The 16,479-nt window shown below is 41.1% G+C and overlaps 1 protein-coding gene across 1 annotated transcript in view; it reads right to left on the bottom strand.

Moving 5' to 3' along the window:
• Nucleotides 1–16,479, bottom strand: part of CREB3L1 (cAMP responsive element binding protein 3 like 1) — a 98,934-nt gene that overhangs the window by 56,456 nt on the left and 25,999 nt on the right. The window lies entirely within an intron of this gene.

Raw genomic sequence — 16,479 nt, 5'->3', positions numbered from 1 at the left:
GGGAGGCTGTTCAAATTTATGATACAATGTCGGAAGAGAAAAGATTAAATGTTTTCTCCATGCTGTTTTTTTAATAAAACATTAATACACATACAGCATTCCCTTTGGAGAACAATGAAAAGCATCAGCACAATTTTCACATATCAAATAACAACAGGAGAAAAGGGTTACCTCCACCCCCACTGGCACTGCATTACTCTAGTTCTGTATCATCTGCAGCATCAAATCTAAGATTGGGAAAGGCCTAGGTCCATTTAACCCAATACTGTCTACACCAGTAGTTTTCAACCTTTTCTTCATCACAGACCACCTATAAATACCTTTTGTGGCCATGGACCCCCATGACTTAACTCAAGATTTAAATCACAACATTTCTGCAAGCCATCGCAGACCCCCTGTGATGACATTATGCCCACCCGCGGGATCTGCAGACTACAGGTTAGGAACCATTGGTTTACACAAACCAAGTCAGCAGTGTGTGGTGGTAATCAAAAAAGCCAATGCAATCCTAAATTGCATTAACAGAGGGATACAATCAAGATCAAGTGAAGTACTAATACCACTCTATAAAGCCTTAGTAAGGCTACACCTAGAATACTGGATTAAGTTTTGGTCACCACACTATAAAAGTGCAGAGAAGAGCAATCAGGATGATTAGGGGACTGGAGACTAAAACATATGAAGAACGGTTACCTGAACTGGGCATGGCTAGTCTAGTGAAGAGAAGGAGCAGGGGAGACATGATAGCAGTCTTCCAATATTTGAGGGTCTGCCACAGAGAGGAAGAGGTCAACCTATTTTCCAAGGTAACCAAAGGCCGGACAAGGAATAATGGATGGAAACTGATCAAGGAGAGATTCAAGCTAGAAATAAGGAGACATTTTCTGACAGTGAGAACGATCAACTAATGGAACAGCTTGCCTTCGGAAGTTGTGGGAGCTTCATCACTGGAGGTTTTCAAGAAGAGATGGGACTGCCATCTGTCAGAAATGGTGTAGGGTCTCCTTCTTGGGTGGGGGGTTGGACTGGGGTGGATTTCACTTACCTTTGCTACCAGTTCGCTTGCACACACGCGCTCACTTCGCTTGCGTGCACACCACTTCTGTGCATCCGCAGATTGTACTTGATGAGATCCAGGTGGGTGGGCAGAGCCTCCCGCCCCACTGAACTGGGGTGAACCGGTAGCAACCCATCACTGGGTTGGACTAGATGACCTACAAGGTCCCTTCCAACTCTTGTCAATCTGACAATCTGACAAAGCAATAGTTCTTTACACTTCATATCACAGATCACATCCAATGTCTATAGAAGTTTGTGTTATATGCCAAAAACTAACTGTATTCTTACACCACACATATCCAGGTAACGTAAATAGATGTTCACACAGCATGCCTAGCTTTTTTCACAATTTTGGATGAAATGCAAACCAAACCTGTCCATTCCATTTACAAGTCAAAGTATTGGGCTAACCCAGAAAATGATTTAAATTGGTAATCTGATTGTCTGAGTGAACTCATTATATTCTATAGCAGTGAATAACCTTGGAATTTGCTAGTGATGAAATCTTGCAAGCTGTATGCTGAAATAGCAAGACACCCAGATGCTCTAGATGTCATTCAACAACTGCATATTTATTTCAGATTTATTGTGCAAAAAAACAACAACCCAACACAATTATTTTGAGTTGGTGTTTAGAAAGGGAAAGTTGGCATTAGAAAAGGAAATGCTTTAGATGATGACATAAAATGGTCATAAGTGACAGATGGAAGGCCAAAGAAGGCTAATTAATCTTCATGCTGCAATACAATACTTTTTATTAAGCTGATTTTTTAAAAATCCATGGCCATAAAGAACTAGTAACACTGGGCTATAATGTATATAAAACTTTAAAACATAATACGCCTTTTTCCAAATATCCTGACAGGTTACAAGAAAGCTTTTCTGTGCAAAATATAAGAAGTCAGAAACTTCTGCTTCAACCCTCTTGGGATTAAGCCTAACTGTTTTAATTTACTCATTCTTGAGGTTTGGCAGCTGGTTAACTACCTGACTTCAAGCCAGTCATCCTCTCTCAACCCAATCTGTCCCACAAGGCTATTTTGAGAAGGAGTGGAGGAAGGAGTGCTGTGTACAGTGCCTTGGGATCCTGGAGAAAAGGCAGGATGCAAATCTGACTAACTTATTAAATATTTACATAAGAACAGTATATACATAGTTAGATTCACATATTGTCTGGAGTTAAGATTTCCTCAATGAGTTGTAATGGCTGGATACCCGCATTATATTAGAGCAGGGCTGTCAAACTCATGGCCCGCGGCAGGGGTGAAATGCTCCCGGTTCGGACTGGATCGCCCGATCCGGTAGCGATGGTGGCGGGTGGTTCGGAGAACCGATAGCAAAAATCCCTGCCTTCCCAATCCCCAGTGGAGCCACATGATCATCAGAGGGTTTTTTTTAACTTTTAAAAGCATTTGTTCTTTGGCCGAAAAAAATGCTTTTAAAAGTAAAAAAGAAACTTCTGATGATTGCGCGGCTCAGCTGGGTGATAGCCAAAAAATGGAGGGGGAGTCTGTTTTTCCTCCCATCAGACTTCCCTGAAGCCTGCTAGCCAAATCAGAAAATGGGGGGGGAGTCCATTTCCCAGCAGGGAAGCCTGCTGGGAGGAAAAACGGACTCTCCCCCCCACCCCTGCTTTTTGGTTTGGCTAGCAGGACTCCACACACACACACACACACACACACACACACACGTTTTTTGGTTTGGCTAGCAGGCTTCAGGTAGGCTGGGAGGAAAAACGGGGAGTGGGGGGTTCGTTTTTGAGAGAGAGAGAGAGAAATAAAGAAAGAAATAAAGGAGGGAGGCAGGGAAGGAAGGAAGGGAGGGAGGGAGGAAGGAGTATAAACCTTGCTCTAGACGTAGCTTCAGAGGATAATTCAGGGCTGGAAGGGACCTGGAGGTCATCTAGTCCAACCCTGCTCCAGCAGGACATTGTTAGTGAGTTTCTGTCTTTTGATCCCCCAGTCACATGGTCACATAGCCACGCCCACCCAGTCAAATGACCCCCACCAAGCCATGCCCACAGAACCGGTAGCAAAAAAAAATTAGATTTCACCCCTGGCCCACGGGCTGGATGTGTCACGCACTGGCCACGCCCATTTTAGTGAAGGGAAAAAAAGTCATGATATATCACGTGATGCCGCCATGATGCCACGAGTTTGACACCTCTGTACTTCTTCTTCTTTTTCTTGTGCCATATCCATCATCGGATGTTGGCAATCATATTGGCAATCCTATTTTTAATCATCACATTTTATCAAAAGATGACCCCTGTACTAGAGGATAATCGAATAGAATATAATTTTTTATTGGCCAAGTGTGATTGGACACAATAGGAATTTGTCTTGGTGCCTATGCTCTCAGTGTATATAAAAGAAAAGATACATTCATCAAGAATCATAAGGTACAACACTTAATGATAGTCATAGGGTACAAATAAACAATCAGGAAACAATCAATATCAATATAAATTGTAAGGATGCAAACAACAAAGTTACAGTCATGTGGAAGGAGTTATACATAAAATGTGTCTTGGAAACCCAAAGGCTGAATTAAGCTAAAACCAAAAGAAAATCCATTGCAACTAACAGACAGTTACTGGCTCAGAAGCAGGAATACTAATGAGGTTAAATAATATTATGCCTACATTCTATTCAAACCTAATGATTAAAAAAAATGTAATACAGGAAAAATGTTTCCTGTATTACAATTATATTGCCTGCATTTTTAAAGGTAGCATCTTCAAGGAAAATATGGGTATGAATAAATATTTAAAGTGGTGGTTTATATAAAATGGCAACAGGAAAAAAAATTGTGTCCTGCTGCTCTGATCTTACTTTCCTTCGGCAACACTGGTTCTTTGCTTTATTCCAGGGTGCCAAAATCCCTTCTCAGTCTTGCCAAGAAAAAGACAGAGGGAGGAGATGACCTGAACACCCCGGATACAGCCAAGCGTAAGTTCCTGTTCCAACACAAAGATCTGTTTGTTTTATTCAAAGACAATATCATTGTGTAAATAAATGCCAGGCAATAAGGATGCAGTAGTACTGGTGAATGGGACCGGTATCAATGCCATTTACCAGACATCAGTCCTCAGCTTTGTTCTCAAAAGGATAAAGGGAGTGCAGTTAAAAGAAGGCTCTAATTTAATATATACTCAGTCAATGGGACTAAGATAGAAACCTCAACATTGAATTATTGGTGCTTTCAACTGCATCTCAGTGAAAGATTGTGAAATCTTTCAAAATGCTGAATAGCTATAAATCTCAAATGTAGCTGAATAGCTATAAATCTCAAATGTATATAGAACCTTTAGGTTGCTCAAAGAAATTATCTCTAGGATGCTTACAAAGAAGGCAACCTCTAATATCAATATTCAATCATATTCAATTAATGCTTCTGAACATCAAATGCCCAAATTCGTAAGATAAACTCACCATTTCTACTAACACAGTTGCTTACATTTTTATCTGTGTTTTAGAAGTTATACATCTGATACAAGACCATGGATTGAGCCTGGGCATTTTAAAAAATTAATCTCTGCTAGTCACTGGTTCACTAAATGTGATGTCATAAAAGTTGGAGAAGAGATCAAATGAAAATCTAAAAAGAAAACAAAATTGAGAACATCTAGATTTGCTAACAACCTTTAAAATATTTTATTTACATTTCAGCATCTTTCTATTTAGCCTGATTTGGAGATTTAAAGATAATTCAGTGATGAATTAAAGGATTTGGCCAGATAATCTGGATAGCTGTCTTGAGAAAGGTATCCTTGTGAACTGGGAAAAGGTCTAGTGGCAATTCCAGTATAACGTTGGCTGAGAATGATAGGAAATGAAGTCCAAGACACATCATCTTGGGAAAGGCTGCTGTATGCATTTTTTGCCTATATTTAATGAGGAAAACTGTGAGAGAATAATGTTCCTTATATTTAGCAATCTAAAATATTTACTTCCACAGCGTATTGTGCATGGCTAAATCTGAAAAGATAGTCAGAGAATCTCTACAACATCTTCATCAACCTTTTATGTTACTGCCTTCTGTTATCTCTAGCCTACATGGTTGATATAGAACTGGCTGAAATGATAACAACTGTATTCCAATCATATGGAAGATGCTACCCTGGGGAGACCTACCCTAAAATGTAGAAGAACATATAAGAAGGGTTCATTAGTGCTTCATTTGAGGAATAAACAAAGGAATGGAGGCTTGACGGTTAAAGCAATAACTATTTATTAACAGCTAACAGGCAATTAACATATGGCAAGCAAAGCAACGTTAACGAAGAAGAATCGAATTTTCTGTCACTATTTATATAGCGGCTGTCAAACTATCGGCCAATGACGCGTGCTCATTTCTCCCGCCGGCTAAGCCATAGCGTCGCAGCCAATAGGCAACGTTTCCATGTTGCCAGGCAGAGGCATGGCTGCGTACACTGCAGTTAGTATTTTTGATTGCTGTGACATGGAACCATGAAACCTAAAGCTATGCATTGATTTTATAGCTTAGCTTTTCTGTCATTTTATTTGCTTTGCCTGTTTGATTCACTTTAGAGTAACACTCAATGTTGTATTAAAGTTATACATCATAATTGATAGAGGACTAAGGAGGTCACTGAAGCAGTCGGCGTGAGCTTAAATGGATTCCGGGGGGTGGTAGAGGACAGGAAAGCCTGGAGGAACGTTGTCCATTGGGTCGCAAAGGATTGGACATGACTTCGCAACTAACAACAACAACAAGGAGGTAACCCTGTCTGGACTGTACTATTCCAGATACAAGATTCAGATGCCAGAAAGATGTCCCAATTTTTCAGTGGGGAAAAGTTCCAACACTGGCATATTCACTATTTTATGTGAATGGTACTATGCTACCACACCTTTTGTCTTTAAGCCAAAACAATACTGGCCCCAAATTAATAGTTTATTGAAGTACAGCCTAAAGTTGGCAACTTTAAGACTTCTGGACTTCAACTCCCAGAGAATTGAAGTCCACAAGTCTTAAAGTTGCCAAGGTTGGAGACCCCAACTACCACCAATTTGTTGCTAGGACTAACACTTGCTGAGACATTCAAAATTAATTTCCATAATTAAATAATATGATCCGTCCTGAAACCGCTTTTTCATAGCAGGACAGTATATACATAAGACAAATATGGGCACCAGTGATGATACACTAATTGATACAAGGAGGTAATAACATTAAATCCGTAACATCCTGAATGTGTGCTTATAGAAGAAGACAACATTTGTTATCTCTTGTCTTAACAGACAGAACCAGGCATAAGTTATAGAAGAATAAATTTAACTGAATATTAAGAGGAATCCTTGACAGGAAGCAGAGTGAAACCAAGAACTTAACAGATATGAAATGACCTCAGGATCTCTCCTGAGAATGGAGATTGGGCAACTATATATTGGAATATTCTTCCTTTAGATTTCCTGCATGAAAAAAAATGCTAAAGCTTGCGACTATCCAAGACCCATATGATTCAAAGAGTCTATATTGTTATGTCTCATGATGCGTCACCTTCCTCAACTATGCCTTTTCCTTTTATGTGTGACCCTCATTTACCAGATTAGTACTAAAACCACATATTGGAATAGTTTCTTCTTGGGTCCCACTCCAACAAGTATTTTGCGTACTCATTGTAGTTTATGCTCTAAGGCATAATTATGGTAATTGCTAAAGATGGTATATGGAGTAGACACTCTTGAAGGGAAAAAAACACTCCTTGCACACTTCAAATTTGAACATTCCATTTAATTTCAGACAAGGCAACAGATGCAGGGCTGAATCACAGTTTATACATGAAGGGGGTGAATCAAGGTTGAAAAGAGTTGAACGCTATTAGGGACACACACACCCCAGTGAGATCAGTGGTCCACAGCTTGCCTTTTTTCAAGCTTGTTATCCCCAATGGGTGGAGTTCGTATTTCCATACAAAACCATCATGACCTGTCAGTGACCCAAAATAATCAGCAAGAGTGTGAATCTAAACCACTCTGGAATTTAATAGCTTAAATAGCACTCCCCTCTTTATTATTCCTTATATTACTTTCCAAATATAGGAGACTGCAACCTACATTTTTCCAACTCCCAAGGATGGTAAGATGGGAGGGGAGAGGGGTTGCAGCCCAAAAATTTGCAAGGACTCAGGTTGGAAAAGGATGATCTAGTGGAAAAGAAAATATGTTGATTGAGCTGGTAGCCTAAAACTTTTTGGAAAGAGGATACTATGCAGGATCTTCTCTGTGGTTTGAAAATACATTTTATGCAAAGATATTAGGCTAATTTACTGTATAAATGTGATATCTAGTAGTTCTGCTTCATTACTGCTTAGGCAAATTTCCTAAATTTAAACCAGGAATTGCAAATTCTGGCCTCAGATGTGGCCAAGCTACAACTTCCAGCATCCCTCAGTATTCACCATTTAAATGTGTTTCATCACATTTTTGTTTCAATTGGTAACATTTGGTTTTTTAAAAATGTTTGAATTCATCTGCATTTTTGTGTTAGTTTCTCCTTATTTTTCTTTAGATGCAAACTTTTGCCAGCAATTCTTTCAATATAATGCTTTTCATGCATGCTTTTACTTCATGCCTCCATTTTATATGCATATTTGGGAGAGGTAAACGATCCAGAATTTTTTAAAGAGAATTTCAGCATGCAAGCATGTTCTAGTTCACACTGGGAAACTGGCTGAGTTAGCATAAACATGTGAATTGTCCCAAGTAAAAAGATCTTTTGCTGCAGGCTTCACGTGGACAAGTTCGTACAACTGCTCCAAGATCGGTTCGAAGACATGGCCCACCGAGTAGAAGCCGAAGCCCAGATCAAAGCCTTGAAGCAAGCGGGCCAGCCTCCCAAAGAATTAGTGTGGGAATTCCAAAGACTGGCTGGAAAGCTAAGGGACTGGCCTGAATGCCTCCTCATTTACCACTTCAAAGAGGCCTCAGACAAGCTTGTGGCATCAGGGGGTCTCGGAGCGTATACAAGCCTGGTACAACATAGCAGTGGCCATGGACCTGGAAATCCACCCCCATAGGAAACTGACTGCAGAAAAAACAGCAAGAAGACCCCTGGGCCACCAAACCCCTGCTAAGCTACCTGAAGCATTGCAACCCACACAATCTGGGATGATCAAGTGCTATTGGTGTGGCCAGCATGGGCACAGAGCATCCGAAAGCCTGGCCCCTGCCCCAGTCCCTCAAGTCTAGACCCTCTGCACCCTGGGGAAGAAGAGCCCCATGGAGGCCATTGGACAAAGGGAAAATTGCCAAGCAGGCTGTTGAGGTTTCTTTCCTTCCAACTGGGAATGAGGAAACTCCAGCCAGAGAAACCCCTCCAGGCTCCGCCGAGGGGAGTAACGGCAAAGACAACCTGATGGTAAGTGAAGCCATCCACACCTTCCTATCAAAACCTGGATTGAATTGCTGGAAATGGGGGTCCAAGGGGAGATAGAGGCCATCACAGACACCACTGCACCAGATGCCAGATCAGCCTCCCCATAGTCCAACAGCTAGGGATAGGCACGAGACTTCTAGTGGACCTGATCCATTTTGAACATGTCAATGGGACACTAATAGGCAGAGCCCTTGCTACATTGGTCACAGTACATGTTGGGCTGGAGATGGGCTGCCACTGAGAACTCATCTGATTTGTCATAGATCTCAAAATGACCGAATCAATCATATTGGGTTGATTGGCTCATGTGGCTAGACAAATGGGGACCGACTATCATGTGGGAAGACGGCTACCAAAAACTAAGAATAGACATAGGACCATTACCACCCATCAAGCCGGACCCTTGCCAAAAGGCCACAAACCCCAGCAGCCTTAGCAAGCCCGAAACTCCAGCCCCTGCCACAGACGGGCTACCCGGCAGCCCACAGGTGCCAAGGGAGTACTGAGACTGTCGGGTGTCTTTAGTGAGGAAGATTGCAATTTCCTTCCCCCTCACCACCCAACAGACTGCGTGATCAAATTCATACCAGGAGTAAAGCTGCCTAAATCAAAGATGTATTCCATGACTTCAAAAGCAATGAGGGAATTAAGGAAATACATTGACGTGGGATTTTATCCAACCCGCAAAATCCAGAGTGGCAGCCCCAGTACTATTCAAGGGAAAAAAGATGGAGGGATGAGGTTTGTGTGGATTTTCATGGAATTAATGCTTTGTGCATGGAGAACACCTCCCCACTCCCCCTCATGAAGGACATGCTAAGTCACTTAGCCAAGGGCAATGTGTTCACCAAACTGGACCTGAGAGAAGCCTATAATTGTATACGGATTAAAGAAGGAGGCAAATGGAAGATTGTCTTTAACTGTCTGCTTGGCAGCTTCCAATTCAAAGTTATGCCATTTGGTTCACAGTTTTCATGCAGCTGATAAATGAGGTGCTATACGAGCACCTATACAAAGGAGTCCTAGTTTATCTAGATGCCAGTCTTAGACTCTCGAGGAGCATGTAAAGCTGATGCGGCAAGTGGCTGAAAAGACCCCTAGCTGCAAAGCTCTATGCAAAGCTATCAAAATGTGAATTCCATAAAACCTCCCTAGATTACCTGGGCTACCAGATATCGCTTTCACTTTCCATATCCAGGGAAAGTGAAAGCGATGCTAGACTGGCAGTCCTACGTACCCGCAAATAACTTCAAAGCTTCCTGGGTTTTGCAAACTTTTACAGGCAATTCATCCCAGCATTCACAGAAGTCGCCTTGCCCCTAATTCTGTGAATGCTGGGATAAATTGCCTGTAAAACAAAACTTTGAATTACAGGCACAGGACTGCCCTTTCACTTTCCCTGGATATGGAAAGTGAAAGCGATATCTATTAAGAACAGGGCCTCCTCTCACAAAATCACAACCAAGTCAACCGTTCGCCTGGACAATGGACTGCCAAAAAGCCTTTGAGAAATTAAAACTGCTCTTTGCAGAAGAACCAATCCTCCAAAATCCAGACTCAGAGAGACAATTTATCATCCAAGCAGACACTAGTGACCGCACGTAGTGGTGGTGGCTGTGCTCCTACAGAAGGACCTACAAGGACAACTCCTGCCCTGCCCCTATGTGTCCAAGAAGCCCACTGATACTGAGAGGAGGTGGACAATTTGGGAGGAGGAAGCCTACGCAGTCTGCTGGGCCCTGGAGACATTTTCTTGAAGGGGGAAAAGTGCCTTTCGAGGTTTGAACTGATCACAAAAACTTCAACGTCCTGAAAACCCCTAGAAAACTCTCTCCCAAACAAATCCATTGGGCACAATACTTCAGGAGGTTTAACTCTGAACTACAATAAGTTCCAGGGGGAAAAAAATCTGCTGGCTGACACCTTGTCAAGAAAATCGCAATTCGATAGTTGTAGGGAAGAAGTTGTCCATGCCATCATTCCCCCCTCACAACAAGCCGCACAGGTCACCACCAGAGGCCAAGCCAGATGGCAACCCAACCCCACACAAGACAAACTGAAAGCACTGAAAGCAGTGCTCCCAGCAGACCCATGGCTCACTGATAATAAAGATGCCTTGACCATGAGAGATGGATTGGCCTGGAAAGGGTTCACGACTAGAATCAAGACTAGAATAATGTAACCCATTATGAAGTTAAAAGAATTTTAGACTCTAGATTGTATAGAGGTCGACTGCAATATTTAGTTCATTGGAAAGGGTACCCTTTATTTGAAGCTACTTGGGTTAAAAGCTGGGATGTAAAAGCAGACAGATTAGTGAAGCAATTCCATGATAAATACCCTGATAAGCCAAAGGGAAGAGGTGATTAGGGAATATTGCGTTAACCCCCTATGCCCCTGTTGTTGCAGGACAGCTGGAGTGGAGTGACTGGGAGGCATCTCCAGTTGGGATGGTGCTTTGATTGGACCATGCGATGGACCTGTGGGTGCTGGGGCAGGGACTTGGACTTTCTTTTGGGTGGGGAAAACCTGGAAGCTTTCAGATTCGGGTTTTCCCAGATGTGCCAATATGATATCTATAATAAAATGGAACTTTGAGGAACTTCTAGCCTTGGAGTCTTCTTTCGTTGGGGATGTTACTTGGAATCCTGACAGCAAGAACTTTTCTGGGGCTTTACCAGCTGTTAAAGTAGACAATATATAGACATATATTGAGACAATATATGTTGCAAACGGATCGCCCTCTATTTATGGAGAAGTCTGCTGATTTTAAAGGATGGATGGGAAAATTAGAAACATAGACTCCACATCTTCTGTATCTCCTCACTTTCACCAGTGTTTTATTTATCGTTCTCAATCTCTTCCTCGCTCCTCCTTCACAGCCAAGAAAAGCTCCATATGTGTTCCTAAAGCAGCATTACTGAGGAGCAGTCATGGTGGGGACAGCCAAAGTTCACCAGCCCCATTGTGGGACTACGGATTGTCCCTTTTCCAAGTCAAAATTTCAAACTGCTTCTTCCAGTCAGCTGTCTCCCATGCACTGGGAGAAATGAGGTGTACTCCTTGATAAGATGGGTGGGGACCGTCGTCTCTAAACCTAAGCTACCTTTAAACTCCCTAGGAAAATCTGCTCCTGCTTAAGCCAGATCTCATTCCTGGAGCGAGCATGAAAGACTGCCAAGCCATTGGCTGTGGCACCCGGTTTTCCTTCAAGGATGGATGCGAGATCGAAAGAGGCCTCCTAACATATTTCCACCACATGTTCTCATTATTGCACCCTCACAACACACACACAGGGAGAGAGAGGGAGGGAGCGGGAGAGAGGTTTATCTCAAAAGTCTGGCTGAAATAAACATTCAGCCTTCCATCCCTCCAAGGTTGGTAAAATGAGGACCCAGAGTGTTGGGGCCAATATGCTGACTCTGAAAACTACTTAGAGAGGGATGTAAAGTACTGTGAAGTATTTTATATAAGTCTAAATGTTAATGCTATTTTTGAGCATTAGTTTCCTGTCAGAGGCAGCAATTCTCTTTTCTTCAGTCTTCTGGTTGTGCACCGTCTCTGCATCTTTTAGATACAGCTTTCCTCACTGCCTTCAGATAAAGTCCTGATATTCCTATATTAAAATAAAAAGAGAGCAGCAAAAACCAGTATGGCTGGATGGAAGCCCACATCCAGAAGATTTAGCCTCTCTGCAAGTCAGAGGTTCTCCTCATGCTGGCCAACTGTGCCAAATCGGGAGGGAATTCTTATAAGTTTTCTCTTTTCTTTTTTGGAAATATATATATTTTCCTTCTCTGCCTGCCAAGATAAATCTCCATTTCCAGCTGTGACATCTGTGTTTCCCTTCTCTCCTTTCAGTAAGGAATGAACCTTCCCCCACCACACTCCAGCTTCACAGTTGAGGTTTCCATTGCTCTACAACAAAAGAAAGAGCTCTAACTTCCACCCATTCTTCACATGCTTTAAAAGAAAAATGAAATGGTAAATTTTAGTGCTCATTAAACTGACAACGCTAATAAGAGACAGGCATCATATGCGGAATGGCTAAGCATAGTTTGGTCTGACAGCAAGGTTTAATGTACCTCAGCTCTTATACTAGGGTCTCCTCTCTATACTATATTCTCTCTTTCTTTTCCAGTTGTTTCATACTCTTTCTTCTTAATGAATATATATCAATAACCATTTGACTTTCCATGCTTTCCATCAAATGATGGTCACTTTATATCTTCAGTGTATATGCATAGTGATGGACACAAATATATGCTCAAGGAACACATACATATAAAAGGTGTGCATGGTAAATGGCTTATGGGCCAATGCTCTATACGCATAATTGTCTCGGATACACATAATCACATCTGACTTCCAAAAGGATTGCATTTCAAAACTGTGTTAACATAGTTTGGGATGAATTTTTCCCCTTCATTTTTCCAGTGGATTACTCATCATTTCTAATTCACTTTCTCAATCAGACATTCATAGCAATTTTTCATACAACTGTTTTTTTATAAATTCAAATTGCACAAAGCAATCACATTACAAATCATTCTAAAATGAACACTTACTATGCTAAGATGGGGCATGGGTGAAAGTAATGGTCAATAATGCAGAAAGATAATGTAGGCAATGGTCATTTTTTTTAAATTTACATTTATATCCCGCCCTTCTCCGAAGACTCAGGGCGGCTTACAATGTATAAGGCAATAGTCTCATTCTATTTGTATATTTACAAAGTCAACTTATTGCCCCCCCCAACAATCTGGGTCTTCATTTTACCTACCTTATAAAGGATGGAAGGCTGAGTCAACCTCGGGCCGGCTTGAACCTGCAGTAATTGCAGGCTGCTGTGTTCTAGTAACAGGCTACTTACAGCCTGAGCTATCACGGCCCGATATGTTCTTCCCTGCAAGGATATTAGTATGGCAGGCACAACACTCCATGAATTCACCATTATAGACTTTCATGAAACTGAATTTCCACTGAAATAAGATGATTAGTGTAGGTTGATTACCTAACATTCTTAATTATGATGAGATATAGGAACTCAAAAGGCAGAAAACCCATGATCAGATCTAGGCAACAGCCACAACCCCATTCAATTCACAAGCCTGGCTGTAATTTATAGATATGGCTGGATAAACAATGTCAAATTTCCCACAAATTATTTTTTTATTAAACATCAAACCTATTCTGAGATATGAGGAAAAGACTTTTGCATATGGGTTGCTTGGAAGAAGGGCTGGATAAAAATGTAATAACAATAATAAACTACAAACTAAATAAACTAATACAGTGTTTCTCAATCTGTGTGAACTTCAACTCCCAGAATCCCCTAGTCAGTATGCTGGGGGAGGGGAGAGATCTTAAAGTGGCTGAGGATGAGAAACACTGGACTAATAAATGGCAACAGGCTAAATTCACAAGTAATAAATAAGCCAAATTAATACTTTGGCCTAAAAACATTGCTGATATTCAGTTTGTTACAAGATTTATTTCTAGGAAGTGTTAGCCAAGTTAATCTGTTGCAGCTAAGCCCTTCTGCAAAACTTAAGGTCTCTGATGGTAGTCATCTACACACTCACTTGCAGTAAGTCTCTCACTATATACTGCAGTTGACACCCAGATAAGCATAAAAGTATTAATTTTGGAATACAAAATACAGTATGATGGATTTCCATTACAGAAACACAGATCCAACTGAATATCTGGAGAAACGTAAAAAGCTGTTTGACTGTAGAACCAATTACCTGGACAAATGTGGGTTCTCCTCAGGGGTGGTCTGCTGGGGGTTTGCAGGGGTTTTGGGAAAACCTCTAGCTAAGATTCTATGCAGTTCAGAGAATCCCCAAATTCCATTCCTGGCTGGCCACACCCACCCCGCTTCTCCCCTCCCAGGAGTCCCCAAGCAGCCTGTTTTGGATGCAGGTAAGTGCAGGGCGTTCACAGAGGCTTAGGGAGGGTGAAAAACGGGCCTACTGAAGTTCGAGAAGACTGGAAATAGGTGCATTTCTGGCCTCCAGAGGGCCTCCGGAGACTAGGGAGGCCGTTTTTTTCTCCAGAGGCTCGAGGAAAGCCTCTGGAGCCCGGGGAGGGCAAAAATGACTCCCCGCCCGCCATGGTGCAGGAGGCTGACTAGGCTACACCCACCATGGCCCCACCCACCCAGCAACTGAGCAGAGAACCCCTTGCTAAACTTTTTGAAGCCACCCCTGGTTCCCCTTCATTTGGATTAAGCAGAGATTAGATAGCTGCCAATCTAGGATATTTTAATTAGGATTTCCACCTGAAGCAACATTTGGATTCGGCAGCTTACACACCTTCTTCCAACTTTAACTGACCCACATTTCTGGACTTAAAAAAATCTGGATGATCACTTAATAGTAGAGGTAGAATTTTAAGCATCTCATTCTCACTCTTTAGTGGCTATCAGAAATAAAGCTCTAGATTCAGCATTATCCCAAAGCACATGGGTTTTATCAAAAGGATCCAATAATATCAGTTATACTGTCCCCTTTAAATTCTCTCTGCAGATCTACCAGAGGAAGCCCTATAGTTCAGTGTCTTCTTTCATATCACTCTTGCAAGGAAGTTGTATAAGAGAATAGTTATTTAAAAAAACTCTGTCCAGTTCCTTGAATTCTGGAATCCTTGAGTGTCTAAAGAGTCTCGGCTAACATTCCAACTTTTCTGCCAGCAGCAAGAACAATAAGTGGGAAAGGGGGCATTTTTACATAATCAAAACCAATAGGGAAAAAGAAATACACTCCTCAGACAGCACTGAGAAATATTATTTTGCTATGTGTTAAAAGTTTTTGAGAACCAGCAGTGGAAGATGATATGTAAATTAGCCACATTCTTCATTCTTTTGCAAAAGCCACAAGGAGGGCTCACCATTTGTTTTACTGTAAACCATTTCTCAACAAAAGATCTGTACCAGATTTGGGTTATGCAAAATCTAATGCTGAATCCCACATGTGCTACAGAGGGGATAATTGGCACAAAACAAAACAAAAAAGGAAATATTCTAAGAGCTGCAACATTCCCAGGAGTGAGTTTGAACGATTGGGTACTTGCTCAGACTCCTATCTGAGGAAGACACCAATCCTTTGCTTTGTTTTTTTGCTATGACAAATCAATATCCACAAATTACCTGTTCAGCTACCTTTTCTTCCTCTTGATGGCCATACAATCTGAACCCAGAAGGGCAAAAACTAGTAAAAGTGGGCATTTCAATCACAAGATCTGAGGAAGCGGCTTTCTTAATTTTGTCTTCATGCTATATTCTACCTGAGGTATAGATTTACTTCACCTCTTTGGGATTTATCAGCCCTATCCCAATATAAGCAGATACTCCTGGAAAACATGGTGAATTGCAGTATCATCAAGCCCAAGTTATCAGTTTTTCATTGAAAGATTGAGTGACAGACCTTAGAGATAAATTACAAGTACAAACAGCTTTGATTATTAGAGTTTTTCTTATTTGTACCCTATGACTATCATTAAGTGTTATACCTTAGAATTCTTGAATTTATCTTTTATGTACACTGAGAGCACATGCACCAAGACAAATTCCTTGTGTGTCCAATCACACTTGGCCAATAAAAATTCTATTCTATTCTATTCTATTCTATTCTATTCTATTCTATTCTATTCTATTCTATTCTCTGATAGCCAGAGACATAAGGGTCATTCAGATAGACTGTTGAGAAAATTTGTAAGACAGATTTTAAATAAAGGCATACAGTGTGAATATTTTTAAAATGCATTCCCAGCCTGCCTTTCAAATGCATTATTCCTAAAGTGTTTCATATCAAATAAAAGCTCAAAAGCAGAATGGTTTGATCTACAAAAAATGTAGTAAATGAATATTTTATTAGAAAAAAAGCCTGACTGAATAGGGATTTAAATATTGTACAACAGACCATCAAAATCTAATCTTAATAACCCATATATAGGTTATTAAATCTTACTGGCTGAAGATAATGCTTTAAAAATATCTATTCAGTCAAGTTT

The sequence above is a fragment of the Ahaetulla prasina genome, chromosome 1, assembly GCF_028640845.1.
Source record: "Ahaetulla prasina isolate Xishuangbanna chromosome 1, ASM2864084v1, whole genome shotgun sequence".
NCBI lineage: Eukaryota > Metazoa > Chordata > Lepidosauria > Squamata > Colubridae > Ahaetulla > Ahaetulla prasina.
The sequence above is the reverse complement of the archived record's forward strand: the minus strand, read 5'-3'. Positions and strand labels throughout refer to the sequence as shown.